General features: G+C 47.3%; 1 protein-coding gene across 3 annotated transcripts in view; it reads right to left on the bottom strand.

The window, feature by feature from the left end:
• ILDR1 (immunoglobulin like domain containing receptor 1) overlaps window positions 1–16275 on the bottom strand; it is a 107869-nt gene that overhangs the window by 54485 nt on the left and 37109 nt on the right. The gene's annotated exons all lie outside the window — the stretch shown is intronic.

The following is a 16275-nucleotide window of genomic DNA, read 5'->3' on the forward strand; positions in this document are numbered from 1 at the left end:
AAATAGGCCACCTTAGGTTGAAGGGATATATAGATTTTTATGGCTGATGTCCTAATTTGCCAGCAGTTATAAGGATGTAAGTAACTGCTGAAATCAGTGGTGCGGGTAGTGCCCTGCTCTCCAGACTTCTTCCAGTCAGCACCTTTCTCTGCCCGCTCCCCCAAATACACCCACCTGCAGGTATTGGTGGCAGGCTCAGTTCTTATAGCCAGAGGCTGTACGCTGATCCTCTGGTCCTCTCCCCTTACTCAGTGATGTCTGCTTCCCCCAGTGCGGGAAGCAGTTACATACCCTCCAGCTGGACCTTTTTAATAGGTGCAGTACCTTTTTTTATGGTCTGTACCAATTTTAGGCTCTGCAAACTTCCATTGAAAGTATAGGAAAAGGGGCATGTCCACGCCCCTTTTTCGGCTTTGTACCGATTTTTATGTGTAAAATGTTGGAGGATATGCAGTTAGCTTCCCGAAGGATGGGATCCCGGCGGTCAATATACCGACGCCGGGATCCTGGAGGAGGAAGCAGTGCCGGCATCTACATACTGACGCCGCTTGGGATGCCGGCATCACATTACCGACAGCCAGCATCCCGATCGTCCTTACAGCGGGCGTCCTGGAGCGGTAAGGGGGGGGGGGGGAGAGGTTAAGTTTAGGCAGGAGAAGGGGGGTTAAGGTGCAGGAACGGGGAGGGAGGGTTAGGTTTAGGCACTTAGCAGAGGAGGTTAGGCTTAGGCATCAAGCAGGGAGGGTTAGGTTTAGAGATGAGCGCCTGAAATTTTTCGGGTTTTGTGTTTTGGTTTTGGGTTCGGTTCCGCGGCCGTGTTTTGGGTTCGAACGCGTTTTGGCAAAACCTCACCGAATTATTTTTGTCGGATTCGGGTGTGTTTTGGATTCGGGTGTTTTTTTCCAAAAACACTAAAAAACAGCTTAAATCATAGAATTTGGGGGTCATTTTGATCCCAAAGTATTATTAACCTCAAAAACCATAATTTACACTCATTTTCAGTCTATTCTGAATACCTCACAATATTATTTTTAGTCCTAAAATTTGCACCGAGGTCGCTGTGTGAGTAAGATAAGCGACCCTAGTGGCCGACACAAACACCGGGCCCATCTAGGAGTGGCACTGCAGTGTCACGCAGGATGTCCCTTCCAAAAAACCCTCCCCAAACAGCACATGACGCAAAGAAAAAAAGAGGCGCAATGAGGTAGCTGTGTGAGTAAGATTAGCGACCCTAGTGGCCGACACAAACACCGGGCCCATCTAGGAGTGGCACTGCAGTGTCACGCAGGATGGCCCTTCCAAAAAACCCTCCCCAAACAGCACATGACGCAAAGAAAAAAAGAGGCGCAATGAGGTAGCTGACTGTGTGAGTAAGATTAGCGACCCTAGTGGCCGACACAAACACCGGGCCCATCTAGGAGTGGCACTGCAGTGTCACGCAGGATGTCCCTTCCAAAAAACCCTCCCCAAACAGCACATGACGCAAAGAAAAAAAGAGGCGCAATGAGGTAGCTGTGTGAGTAAGATTAGCGACCCTAGTGGCCGACACAAACACCGGGCCCATCTAGGAGTGGCACTGCAGTGTCACGCAGGATGTCCCTTCCAAAAAACCCTCCCCAAACAGCACATGACGCAAAGAAAAAAAGAGGCGCAATGAGGTAGCTGACTGTGTGAGTAAGATTAGCGACCCTAGTGGCCGACACAAACACCGGGCCCATTTAGGAGTGGCACTGCAGTGTCACGCAGGATGTCCCTTCCAAAAAACCCTCCCCAATCAGCACATGATGCAAAGAAAAAGAAAAGAAAAAAGAGGTGCAAGATGGAATTATCCTTGGGCCCTCCCACCCACCCTTATGTTGTATAAACAAAACAGGACATGCACACTTTAACCAACCCATCATTTCAGTGACAGGGTCTGCCACACGACTGTGACTGATATGACGGGTTGGTTTGGACCCCCCCCAAAAAAGAAGCAATTAATCTCTCCTTGCACAAACTGGCTCTACAGAGGCAAGATGTCCACCTCATCTTCACCCTCCGATATATCACCGTGTACATCCCCCTCCTCACAGATTATCAATTCGTCCCCACTGGAATCCACCATCTCAGCTCCCTGTGTACTTTGTGGAGGCAATTGCTGCTGGTCAATGTCTCCGCGGAGGAATTGATTATAATTCATTTTAATGAACATCATCTTCTCCACATTTTCTGGATGTAACCTCGTACGCCGATTGCTGACAAGGTGAGCGGCGGCACTAAACACTCTTTCGGAGTACACACTTGTGGGAGGGCAACTTAGGTAGAATAAAGCCAGTTTGTGCAAGGGCCTCCAAATTGCCTCTTTTTCCTGCCAGTATAAGTACGGACTGTGTGACGTGCCTACTTGGATGCGGTCACTCATATAATCCTCCACCATTCTATCAATGTTGAGAGAATCATATGCAGTGACAGTAGACGACATGTCCGTAATCGTTGTCAGGTCCTTCAGTCCGGACCAGATGTCAGCATCAGCAGTCGCTCCAGACTGCCCTGCATCACCGCCAGCGGGTGGGCTCGGAATTCTGAGCCTTTTCCTCGCACCCCCAGTTGCGGGAGAATGTGAAGGAGGAGATGTTGACAGGTCGCGTTCCGCTTGACTTGACAATTTTGTCACCAGCAGGTCTTTCAACCCCAGCAGACCTGTGTCTGCCGGAAAGAGAGATCCAAGGTAGGCTTTAAATCTAGGATCGAGCACGGTGGCCAAAATGTAGTGCTCTGATTTCAACAGATTGACCACCCGTGAATCCTTGTTAAGCGAATTAAGGGCTGCATCCACAAGTCCCACATGCCTAGCGGAATCGCTCCCTTTTAGCTCCTTCTTCAATGCCTCCAGCTTCTTCTGCAAAAGCCTGATGAGGGGAATGACCAGACTCAGGCTGGCAGTGTCTGAACTGACTTCACGTGTGGCAAGTTCAAAGGGCATCAGAACCTTGCACAACGTTGAAATCATTCTCCACTGCACTTGAGACAGGTGCATTCCATCTCCTATATCGTGCTCAATTGTATAGGCTTGAATGGCCTTTTGCTGCTCCTCCAACCTCTGAAGCATATAGAGGGTTGAATTCCACCTCGTTACCACTTCTTGCTTCAGATGATGGCAGGGCAGGTTCAGTAGTTTTTGGTGGTGCTCCAGTCTTCTGTACGTGGTGCCTGTACGCCGAAAGTGTCCCGCAATTTTTCTGGCCACCGACAGCATCTCTTGCACGCCCCTGTCGTTTTTAAAAAAATTCTGCACCACCAAATTCAAGGTATGTGCAAAACATGGGACGTGCTGGAATTTGCCCATATTTAATGCACACACAATATTGCTGGCGTTGTCCGATGCCACAAATCCACAGGAGAGTCCAATTGGGGTAAGCCATTCCGCGATGATCTTCCTCAGTTGCCGTAAGAGGTTTTCAGCTGTGTGCGTATTCTGGAAAGCGGTGATACAAAGCGTAGCCTGCCTAGGAAAGAGTTGGCGTTTGCGAGATGCTGCTACTGGTGCCGCCGCTGCTGTTCTTGCGGCGGGAGTCCATACATCTACCCAGTGGGCTGTCACAGTCATATAGTCCTGACCCTGCCCTGCTCCACTTGTCCACATGTCCGTGGTTAAGTGGACATTGGGTACAACTGCATTTTTTAGGAGACTGGTGAGTCTTTTTCTGACGTCCGTGTACATTCTCGGTATCGCCTGCCTAGAGAAGTGGAACCTAGATGGTATTTGGTAACGGGGGCACACTGCCTCAATAAATTGTCTAGTTCCCTGTGAACTAACGGCGGATACCGGACGCACGTCTAACACCAACATAGTTGTCAAGGACTCAGTTATCCGCTTTGCAGTAGGATGACTGCTGTGATATTTCATCTTCCTCGCAAAGGACTGTTGAACAGTCAATTGCTTACTGGAAGTAGTACAAGTGGGCTTACGACTTCCCCTCTGGGATGACCATCGACTCCCAGCGGCAACAACAGCAGCGCCAGCAGCAGTAGGCGTTACACGCAAGGATGCATCGGAGGAATCCCAGGCAGGAGAGGACTCGTCAGAATTTCCAGTGACATGGCCTGCAGGACTATTGGCATTCCTGGGGAAGGAGGAAATTGACACTGAGGGAGTTGGTGGGGTGGTTTGCGTGAGCTTGGTTACAAGAGGAAGGGATTTACTGGTCAGTGGACTGCTTCCGCTGTCACCCAAAGTTTTTGAACTTGTCACTGACTTATTATGAATGCGCTGCAGGTGACGTATAAGGGAGGATGTTCCGAGGTGGTTAACGTCCTTACCCCTACTTATTACAGCTTGACAAAGGGAACACACGGCTTGACACCTGTTGTCCGCATTTCTGGTGAAATACCTCCACACCGAAGAGCTGATTTTTTTGGTATTTTCACCAGGCATGTCAACGGCCATATTCCTCCCACGGACAACAGGTGTCTCCCCGGGTGCCTGACTTAAACAAACCACCTCACCATCAGAATCCTCCTGGTCAATTTCCTCCCCAGCGCCAGCAACACCCATATCCTCCTCATCCTGGTGTACTTCAACACTGACATCTTCAATCTGACTATCAGGAACTGGACTGCGGGTGCTCCTTCCAGCAATTGCAGGGGGCGTGCAAATGGTGGAAGGCGCATGCTCTTCACGTCCAGTGTTGGGAAGGTCAGGCATCGCAACCGACACAATTGGACTCTCCTTGTGGATTTGGGATTTCGAAGAATGCACAGTTCTTTGCTGTGCTGCTTTTGCCAGCTTGAGTCTTTTCATTTTTCTAGCGAGAGGCTGAGTGCTTCCATCCTCATGTGAAGCTGAACCACTAGCCATGAACATAGGCCAGGGCCTCAGCCGTTCCTTGCCACTCCGTGTGGTAAATGGCATATTGGCAAGTTTACGCTTCTCCTCCGACAATTTTATTTTAGGTTTTGGAGTCCTTTTTTTACTGATATTTGGTGTTTTGGTTTTGACATGCTCTGTACTATGCCATTGGGCATCGGCCTTGGCAGACGACGTTGCTGGCATTTCATCGTCTCGGCCATGACTAGTGGCAGCAGCTTCAGCACGAGGTGGAAGTGGATCTTGATCTTTCCCTAATTTTGGAACCTCAACATTTTTGTTCTCCATATTTTAATAGGCACAACTAAAAGGCACCTCAGGTAAACAATGCAGATGGATGGATTGGATACTAGTATACAATTATGGACGGGCTGCCGAGTGCCGACACAGAGGTAGCCACAGCCGTGAACTACCGCACTGTACTGTGTCTGCTGCTAATATATAGACTGGTTGATAAAGAGATAGTATACTCGTAACTAGTATGTATGTATAAAGAAAGAAAAAAAAACCACGGTTAGGTCACTGGTATATACAATTATGGACGGGCTGCCGAGTGCCGACACAGAGGTAGCCACAGCCGTGAACTACCTCACTGTACTGTGTCTGCTGCTAATATATAGACTGGTTGATAAAGAGATAGTATACTCGTAACTAGTATGTATGTATAAAGAAAGAAAAAAAAACCACGGTTAGGTCACTGGTATATACAATTATGGACGGGCTGCCGAGTGCCGACACAGAGGTAGCCACAGCCGTGAACTACCGCACTGTACACTGGTTGATAAAGAGATAGTAGTATACTCGTAACAACTAGTATGACGACGGTATAAAGAATGAAAAAAAAACCACGGTTAGGTGGTATATAATACAATTATGGTTGGACGGACTGCCTGCCGAGTGCCGACACAGAGGTAGCCACAGCCGTGAACTACCGCACTGTACACTGGTTGATAAAGAGATAGTAGTATACTCGTAACAACTAGTATGACGACGGTATAAAGAATGAAAAAAAAAACCACGGTTAGGTGGTATATAATACAAATATGGTTGGACGGACTGCCTGCCGAGTGCCGACACAGAGGTAGCCACAGCCGTGAACTACCGCACTGTACACTGGTTGATAAAGAGATAGTAGTATACTCGTAACAACTAGTATGACGACGGTATAAAGAACGAAAAAAAAAACACGGTTAGGTGGTATATATTATAATACAATTATGGATGGACGGACTGCCTGCCGAGTTCCGACACAGAGGTAGCCACAGCCGTGAACTACCGCACTGTACACTGGTTGATAAAGAGATAGTAGTATACTCGTAACAACTAGTATGACGACGGTATAAAGAACGAAAAAAAAACCACGGTTAGGTGGTATATATTATAATACAATTATGGATGGACGGACTGCCTGCCGAGTTCCGACACAGAGGTAGCCACAGCCGTGAACTACCGCACTGTACACTGGTTGATAAAGAGATAGTAGTATACTCGTAACAACTAGTATGACTATGACGACGGTATAAAGAAAGAAAAAAAAAACCACGGTTAGGTGGTAAATAATACAATTATGGATGGACGGACTGCCTGCCGAGTGCAGACACAGAGGTAGCCACAGCCGTGAACTACCGCACTGTACTGTGTCTGCTGCTAATATAGACTGGTTGATAAAGAGATAGTATACAATACTACTAATATACTGGTGGTCAGGCACTGGTCACCACTAGTCACACTGGCAGTGGCACTCCTGCAGCAAAAGTGTGCACTGTTTAATTTTAATATAATATTATTTATCATGTACTCCTGGCTCCTGCTATAACAACCTGCAGTGCTCCCCAGTCTCCCCCACAATTATAAGCTTTATATACAATACATTGATGTGCAGCACACTGGGCTGAGCAGTGCACACAGACTGAGTCACTGTGTGACTGTGTATCGTTTTTTTCAGGCAGAGAACGGATATATTAAATAAAACAAACAACTGCACTGTCTCTGGTGGTCACTGGTCACTGTGGTCGTCAGTCACTAAACTCTGTCTGCACTCTGCACTCTCTTCTAATCTACAGTATCACAGCAATCTCTCTCTCTCTCTCTTCTAAATCTAATCTAAATGGAGAGGACGCCAGCCACGTCCTCTCCCTATCAATCTCAATGCACGTGTGAAAATGGCGGCGACGCGCGGCTCCTTATATAGAATCCGAGTCTCGCGAGAATCCGAACCGAGCAAGGCGGGAAGATCCGAGTCGCTCGGACCCGTGAAAAAAAAAGTGAAGTTCGTGCGGGTTCGGATTCAAAGAAACCGAACCCGCTCATCTCTAGTTAGGTTTAGGCAGCGGGGAGGGTTAGGGTTAAGCACCAGGCAGGGAGGTTAGGTTTAGGCACTTAGCAGAGGAGGTTAGGCTTAGGCACTTAGCAGAGGAGGTTAGGCTTAGGCATCAAGCAGGGAGGGTTAGGTTTAGGCAGCGGGGAAGGGAGGGTTAGGGTTAAGCACCAGGCAGGGAGGTTAGGTTTAGGCATCAAGCAGGGAGGGTTAGGTTTAGGCAGCGGGGAAGGGAGGGTTAGGGTTAAGCACCAGGCAGGGAGGTTAGGTTTAGGCACCACCGGGGAGGGTTAGGCACCCACAAGGGAGGATTAGGGCAGGGAATAGGTGAGGGTTAGGGGGATTAATGGGGTTCCGTCGGGATTCCGACAGCCGGCATCCCGTCCATCGGCAAATCATACTGAGCCCCCCCCAGTGCTGCAGACCATTCCCTCAGGAGCTGCTCCCTCTTTCCCCGCACCAGATGTAGGGAGCCAGCAGGCCTCTTCCTGTCCAGTCATTTACCTCAGACCAACCATCACCGCCACATGGTCTCTGCCTCAGTGCTATTTATAGCTTTTCTTACGTTGTCATGGACACCATCAATATTTTAAATATTAAATATAATAATATAGATGTAGCCATGCTCATCTTTGCTGCATGGCATACCGTGCTGTGACTACTCACAGCCGGCGATCGCACTATTAATATGTTATTATAATGGAATTAATGGCGCGATCGCCGGCTGTGAATAGTCACAGCCCGGTATACCATGCAGCTTGCCGCATTGCGGTGAGATGATCATGGCTACATCTGTATTAAACCATCCATAACACACATCTGTACATCAAAATGACGGACACCAGGTCCAGATTATGAGGGGGGGTGACCTGGTGCAGACCCAGTTTACACCGCCGCCTAGACCCAGATGTGCAGTGTGTTTCTGTTCTACCGGCGCTTGGGTTATTGCGTCACTGCGGCAGTGGAAAAGGGGGATTATAGAACCTACTGGTGAAATAACGGTAACAGAGCCGTGATATCATTGGCTGGTTCTCTGTATATGTAAGGTGACAATAGGTTTCTACAGACTGATAGAGAAAGTAAATAATCCCATTGACGTGAAATCACAGACAAACATGAAATAACTTTGCTTTATCGAACAATGATAAGACTCCTTGATAACAGAAAGTACAAACACAGGAACAATCCACTGCCAATTCCAGTCTTCACACTTATTCTCCCATTGCCTAAAGTTTTGCTCAATTTGTTAATGAAAGTCGTTTATATTTTGCTTCGATTTTAAAGGCTAATTCCGCTCAAAGGAAACAAATATACAATGTACGGTATGTGACGTTCGCCAGATTCTCATCATTGACTATAATGATCCCAATCTGACATTTGCATGAATGATAAATTTACAGGGACAGTGGCCCAAATATCCCAGCCAGCGATTCGGGGGCCCCAACACTTACATCTGAGAGACCCAGCAAAAACCTGCGTCCTCTGCTCACTAAGGGGTCTATTCATGAAGCAGTGAAAAGAGTGGAGAAGTGAACCAGTGGAGAAGTTGCCCATGGCAACCAATCAGCAGCTCTGTATAATTGTATAGTATGCAAATGATAAATGTTACGTCAATGCTGATTGGCTGCTACGGATGCTGGCAAAGGGTTAGACTGATATGCCAGAGCATAGAATATTGACCCGGCAGGGATCCAGCGAAACCTCTCAGGCTTCACATGTCGCCATTGCTGGGAACAAAGGACACTGACCAAAGGCGCCGCCTCAGTAGAGTTCTGTGTATACCTCGTGAAGCGCAGTAGGGCAAGGCGTTAACCCTTTGTCGACTAGGAAAATGTGTCGATCAAGCCTTCAGCCATCATTTGGGGCAGACAAAACCATTTTTCGACGCTTAACTAGACCTATTACAGAGGGTACGGCCCGGCACCTCTCTACTTTACACCAGTTTAACACTTTACACATCTATACCCGGTGCATTTGTGCGTGACAAGGGATAGTGGCACTCGCACCCATCGTCAAAAAATGTAATCTCTCCTGTCAGGCGGCCATTACTCTTAGGGGCGTCCAAAAACAAGGTAATTCCCCCACAGTGAATGGAATATCCAGGGTTTGTAGTTTTTCATATTAACTCCTTCAACTTATACGCGCACACGGAAATGGTTTTACACTAACGTGCTCCCACTGTCTGTATGCATGGAGTAGAAATGAGTTATGCTGGATTGCCAGCAGTGTGATACATTATAAAGTAATGCATCCAAACACTAAATGTATTAATTAAAAAGAAAAAAAAAGCCCGAATGGCATAAGGCCCAGCTTTAAGATCAGGGACACTGATGTTGGTAGGTTTGTAGCGCAGGCGTGGGATCAGGTATGTCTGTATTTATATTTATGGGGTCAGAGGACCCGTGACCAATCAGGGTGAAGCCAAATTAAATTGGCTGCAGCTCAGTGCATCCTCAGACTGCACGGAATCACTGCAGCCACACTGGCCGAGCAGCCTGCATTGCAGTCACAGGGTAACCTGGCAGGGAACGTCAGACGTCAGTCAGCTGCTGCTGCAGATACAATAACCTACCGCACAGGAAACAGCCCTACTAGCTCCGAGGGAATGGTCAGGGCCTAATGCAAAAATCAACTCCTTCTTCTTGTCTTTTCAGAGCCCCCTCAAGCCCTCTCTCATACTGATGATCACACAGACCTAGGCTAAAGTCATATAAATATGCGCTGAGAATGTATGAATGGGTTAATGCGCCTCTTTAAAGTTACTACAGTAAGTGCTTATTTTTCTTTTCCTGGAGTAACATGAGCAGAAATCCTACTTTAACAAGGATGTGCGCTGAAAAATCAGCATCTTACATCGCATTGGCAAATTAGCATTAATTACAGCATGGTTTTGCTGGTTATAATGAATGCAAATTGCTTTCAGTGCACATTTTGTTTTTCCTAAGTACATGTTCCTGCATATGTGAGAGGTCTCTGTGGGGCCTATTTATCACAATCCGGGTTTTTAATGAAGATGTGACTATTACTTAGATTCACAAAAAGAAAATAAATGGTTTACGCAAATTTAGCAAAGAATCCTTGCCTGGACACAGGCTCCAATAACAGGCTCTGCAAGCAGAGCGAAGACAGGCTCTGCAAGGAGACAGAGCAATAACAGGCTCTGGAAGCAGACAGGGCAATAACAGGCTCTGGAAGCAGACAGGGCAATAACAGGCTCTTGAAGCAGACAGAGCAATAACAGGCTCTGGAAGCAGGGCAATAACAGGCTCTGGAAGCAGGGCAATAACAGGCTCTGCAAGCAGACAGAGCAATAACAGGCTCTGGAAGCAGACAGAGCAATAACAGGCTCTGGAAGCAGGGCAATAACAGGCTCTGGAAGCAGGGCAATAACAGGCTCTGGAAGCAGGGCAATAACAGGCTCTGGAAGCAAAGCAATAACAGGCTCTGGAAGCAGACAGAGCAATAACGGGCTCTGGAAGCAAAACAATAACAGGCTCTGGAAGCAAAACAATAACAGGCTCTGGAAGCAAAACAATAACAGGCTCTGGAAGCAGAGCGAAGACAGGCTCTGCAAGGAGACAGAGCAATAACAGGCTCTGGAAGCAGACAGGGCAATAACAGGCTCTTGAAGCAGACAGAGCAATAACAGGCTCTGGAAGCAGGGCAATAACAGGCTCTGGAAGCAGGGCAATAACAGGCTCTGGAAGCAGACAGAGCAATAACAGGCTCTGGAAGCAGACAGAGCAATAACAGGCTCTGGAAGCAGGGCAATAACAGGCTCTGGAAGCAGGGCAATAACAGGCTCTGGAAGCAGGGCAATAACAGGCTCTGGAAGCAAAGCAATAACAGGCTCTGGAAGCAAAGCAATAACAGGCTCTGGAAGCAAAGCAATAACGGGCTCTGGAAGCAAAACAATAACAGGCTCTGGAAGCAAAACAATAACAGGCTCTGGAAGCAAAACAATAACAGGCTCTGGAAGCAAAACAATAACAGGCTCTGGAAGCAAAACAATAACAGGCTCTGGAAGCAGACAGAGCAATAACAGGCTCTGGAAGCAGGGCAATAACAGGCTCTGGAAGCAGACAGAGCAATAACAGGCTCTGGAAGCAAAGCAATAACAGGCTCTGGAAGCAGGGCAATAACAGGCTCTGGAAGCAGGGCAATAACAGGCTCTGGAAGCAGACCGAGCAATAACAGGCTCTGGAAGCAGGGCAATAACAGGCTCTGGAAGCAGACAGAGCAATAACAGGCTCTGGAAGCAGACAGAGCAATAACATGCTCTGGAAGCAGGGCAATAACAGGCTCTGGAAGCAAAGCAATAACAGGCTCTGGAAGCAAAACAATAACAGGCTCTGGAAGCAAAACAATAACAGGCTCTGGAAGCAGGGCAATAACAGGCTCTGGAAGCAGACAGGGCAATAACAGGCTCTGGAAGCAGGGCAATAACAGGCTCTGGAAGCAGGGCAATAACAGGCTCTGGAAGCAGGGCAATAACAGGCTCTGGAAGCAGGGCAATAACAGGCTCTGGAAGCAGGGCAATAACAGGCTCTGGAAGCAGGGCAATAACAGGCTCTGGAAGCAGGGCAATAACAGGCTCTGGAAGCAGGGCAATAACAGGCTCTGGAAGCAGGGCAATAACAGGCTCTGGAAGCAGGGCAATAACAGGCTCTGGAAGCAGGGCAATAACAGGCTCTGGAAGCAGGGCAATAACAGGCTCTGGAAGCAGGGCAATACCAGGCTCTGGAAGCAGGGCAATACCAGGCTCTGGAAGCAGGGCAATAACAGGCTCTGGAAGCAGGGCAATAACAGGCTCTGGAAGCAGGGCAATAACAGGCTCTGGAAGCAGGGCAATAACAGGCTCTGGAAGCAGGGCAATAACAGGCTCTGGAAGCAGACAGAGCAATAACAGGCTCTGGAAGCAGACAGAGCAATAACAGGCTCTGGAAGCAGACAGAGCAATAACAGGCTCTGGAAGCAGGGCAATAACAGGCTCTGGAAGCAAAGCAATAACAGCATTACAGCAGCCCAGAGGCATTCCGGATCCTGGTAAATCCAATAACCTAGCAGCTAGGGCTGCTTGCCGTCGGAAATTGAGGAACTGAGGCAGATATCGGAGACCCTACATATTTGCAGATGACGCCCAGAAACAAATATTGTTTAATAAATATGCCCCAGAGCTACTATGATAAAAGCTGCTTATTCTGCATTCTATATTCATATTGAGACATGCAGCCTTTGACGTCTCCTGTTTCCTTAAGGAGCTGGTATTTCTCATACAATGGATTGGTCAGATACTGCTGACAAAAGCAGCTTATTGCACCCAACCTCACACAAAGTACCGCGGAGCTGCAAGGTGCATTTCCTTCCTGTTACTGCGGCCATGTTTGTCACTTCCATTTCCAGCAGCAGTGGGAAAGATGGAGCTGGAAACCACTGTTCAACTTCCTAGTGTCAGGCGCTGCAATGTTAAAGGACAGTACAGTTCACACCACACCAGGCCATCACAAACAACTAATTACTGCAGAACGGGATAGTTTATCCCAATTCGGCCAGGCGGTGATTGCAAGTAGTATATTTGCCGGAGAGGCAACATCCAACATTTTTGAAGGTGAGAAGAGTGAAGACTATACCCAAAGGTTTACTGCATTTTGCAAATTGGCAGGGCTGGATGAAGGGCCACCTGAGGGTGAAAATGTTTTACGGGCCAATAGTGAGAAGGGGAGGAGCTATTACCAATTCTACATGGGTGTGGTCACTGCCATGTAGGTGCGTACCTGGGACTATTTTTATGTGGATGCCTGACGCTGGAGCTCCATCTGCCCCATTGTTAATCTGGCTGTGTGCTACAAGAAAATGGCTGCCACTATGCAGCACTCTGATGGGCTACATGAATGACAGGTGATTTGTGCCCATGTGCTAATTTACTGGAGATGTGGGGCATTACAGGGCATGTGTGACGAATTGATGGAAGCGAAAGAGACCGAGGGGGTCATTTGCCAGGAAATATTACAATGCAGCACATTTTAATGCAGTCACACCTATGGCAAAAACACATCATGTTATTGTGTACAGAGCAGACTATTTGTGTAGGCTCTGACCAATGCTGATTTTTGTGCTCACTGTTACAACTGCACATAATTTGCAAAACTGAAGCCTTACCTCCATTACCCAGAATGTGATGCAACTTGGAAAATACATTATGTACCAAACGATGTAACTGCTTTGGGGCTCATTTGCTATTGGACGTAGGTCACTATTATGCATGCCTCTCAGCAGGTGCGGTACAAGTCCCACTTGTACACCACCACAGAAGCACTGATTTCTCAATCTCCCGGAAATGCTTTTTTCAATAGTAGACAAGTATGAGAAACCGAACTTACAATACTTACGAGCCACGTCTGTAACAGTCCCCAACCCTTGGACACGTCAAGGTCATTGTGACGACTCACAGTCAGCAGGACATTGCTAAATTAATCAGCAGACACAGTAGATGAAGCGTTAGGCTATTTGTTATTCATTGCGCCCATGGAAGCAGAGGTGCAGTCGGCCTTGGATTAGCGAGGTTTAGACTTCATGCGTAATAAGGGAAGAGGAAGAAAAATTATTCTGTGCACAGTGGCATACGCAGGATTTGCATGGGGGTGGTGGTGGGGGGGTTCCAGAACTGGGTGGAGCCAAGCACAGAGGTGGGGACTGAGGTGTCCCAGTATATATATGCTGGGTCCGTAAAACGTGTGTGTGTGTGTGTATATACATTATATATATATATATATATATACATTATATATATATATATATATATATATATATATACACATATACACACATACATATACACACACACACTGCTCAAAAAAATAAAGGGAACACTTAAACAACACAATGTAACTCCAAGTCAATCGCACTTCTGTGAAATCAAACTGTCCACTTGGGAAGCAACACTGATTGACAATCAATTTCACATGCTTTTGTGCAAATGGAATAGACAACAGGTGGAAATTATAGGCAATTAGCAAGATACTCCCAATAAAGGAGTTGTTCTGCAGGTGGTGACCACAGACCACTTCTCAGCTCCTATGCTTTCTGGCTGATGTTTTGGTCACTTTTGAAAGCTGGGGGTGCTTTCACTCTAGTGGTAGCATGAGACGGAGTCTACAACCCACACAAGTGGCTCAGGTAGTGCAGCTCATCCAGGATGGCACATCAATGCGAGCTGTGGCAAGAAGGTTTGCTGTGTCTGTCAGCGTAGTGTCCAGAGCATGGAGGCGCTACCAGGAGACAGGCCAGTACATCAGGAGACGTGGAGCAGGCCGTAGGAGGGCAACAACCCAGCAGCAGGACCGCTACCTCCGCCTTTGTGCAAGGAGGAACAGGAGGAGCACTGCCAGAGCCCTGCAAAATGACCTCCAGCAAGCCACAAATGTGCATGTGTCTACTCAAATGATCAGAAACAGACTCCATGAGGGTGGTATGAGGGCCCGACGTCCACAGGTGGGGATTGTGCTTACAGCCCAACACCGTGCAGGACGTTTGGCATTTGCCAGAGAACACCGAGATTGGCAAATTCGCCACTGGTACCCTGTGCTCTTCACAGATGAAAGCAGGTTCTTACTGAGCACATGTGACAGACGTGACAGAGTCTGGAGACGCCAAGGAGAACGTTCTGCTGCCTGCAACATCCTCAAGCATGACCGGGTTGGCAGTGGGTCAGTGATGGTGTGGGGTGGCATTTCTTTGGGGGGCCGCACAGCCCTCCATGTGATCGCCAGAGGTAGCCTGACTGCCATTAGGTACCGAGATGAGATCCTCAGACCCCTTGTGAGACCATATGCTGGTGCGGTTGGCCCTAGGTTCCTCCTAATGCAAGACAATGCTAGACCTCATGTGGCTGGAATGTGTCAGCAGTTCCTGCAAGACGAAGGCATTGATGCTATGGACTGGCCCGCCTGTTCCCCAGACCTAAATCCAATTGAGCACATCTGGGACATCATGTCTCGCTCCATCCACCAATGCCACGTTGCACCACAGACTGTCCAGGAGTTGGCGGATGCTTTAGTCCAGGTCTGGGAGGAGATCCCTCAGGAGACCATCCGCCACCTCATCAGGAGCATGCCCAGGCATTGTAGGGAGGTCATACAGGCACGTGGAGGCCACACACACTACTGAGCTTAATTTTGACTTGTTTTAAGGACATTACATCAAAGTTGGATCAGCCTGTAGTGTGTTTTCCACTTTCATTTTGAGTGCGACTCCAAATCCAGACCTCCATGGGTTAATAAATTTGATTTCCATTGATAATTTTTGTGTGATTTTGTTGTAAGCACATTCAACGATATAAAGAACAAAGTATTTAATAAGAATATTTCATTCATTCAGATCTAGGATGTGTTATTTTAGTGTCCCCTTTATTTTTTTGAGCAGTGTGTGTGTGTGTGTGTGTGTGTGTGTGTGTGTGTGTGTATATATATATATATATATATATATATACACACACACACACACACACACACACATACAGTACACGTATATATACGCATGTATATATATATATATATATATATATATATATATATATATATATATATATATATATATATATATATAGAGAAAAAGGTAGAGGCACTCTCCAGATTTAATAAAGATGCAAAAAGTAAATTTATTGATACGTTACACAGTACACCCGAACGGTGTTCCTTGAAATGTCCTCAAGCGCTTTCGGCCCACAAAGGGCCTTCCTCAGGAGGCAGTATACAGCAATAATTTCATCAGAACATAAGACCAAACGCAGGGTCTACCCAGATATCCAGCAGTAAGCTGGGTCATGCCTGACAGGCTCTATATACACCAGTGGTCAATTAGGCTTTGGCGCCAAACACGCCCCTAATGTGACCTCATATCGAATGCGACATTGTTATGCAGACTAACATCTAAAACAATCACAACAAACAGTGCATCAGGATTTCCCAAACAAGAAAAGGAATGTAGGGCACACTTATTTCAAATAGACAGGTTCCATGTTCCCAGACGAGCAGCAGCCGCTGATCGTGTACATACTTCATTCACGGCAACTGACTTATAGACGGACCTAGGTAGCGTGCGTAACTAAGCAACA

Source organism: Pseudophryne corroboree, chromosome 2 (assembly GCF_028390025.1).
Source record: "Pseudophryne corroboree isolate aPseCor3 chromosome 2, aPseCor3.hap2, whole genome shotgun sequence".
Classification (NCBI taxonomy): Eukaryota; Metazoa; Chordata; class Amphibia; order Anura; family Myobatrachidae; genus Pseudophryne; species Pseudophryne corroboree.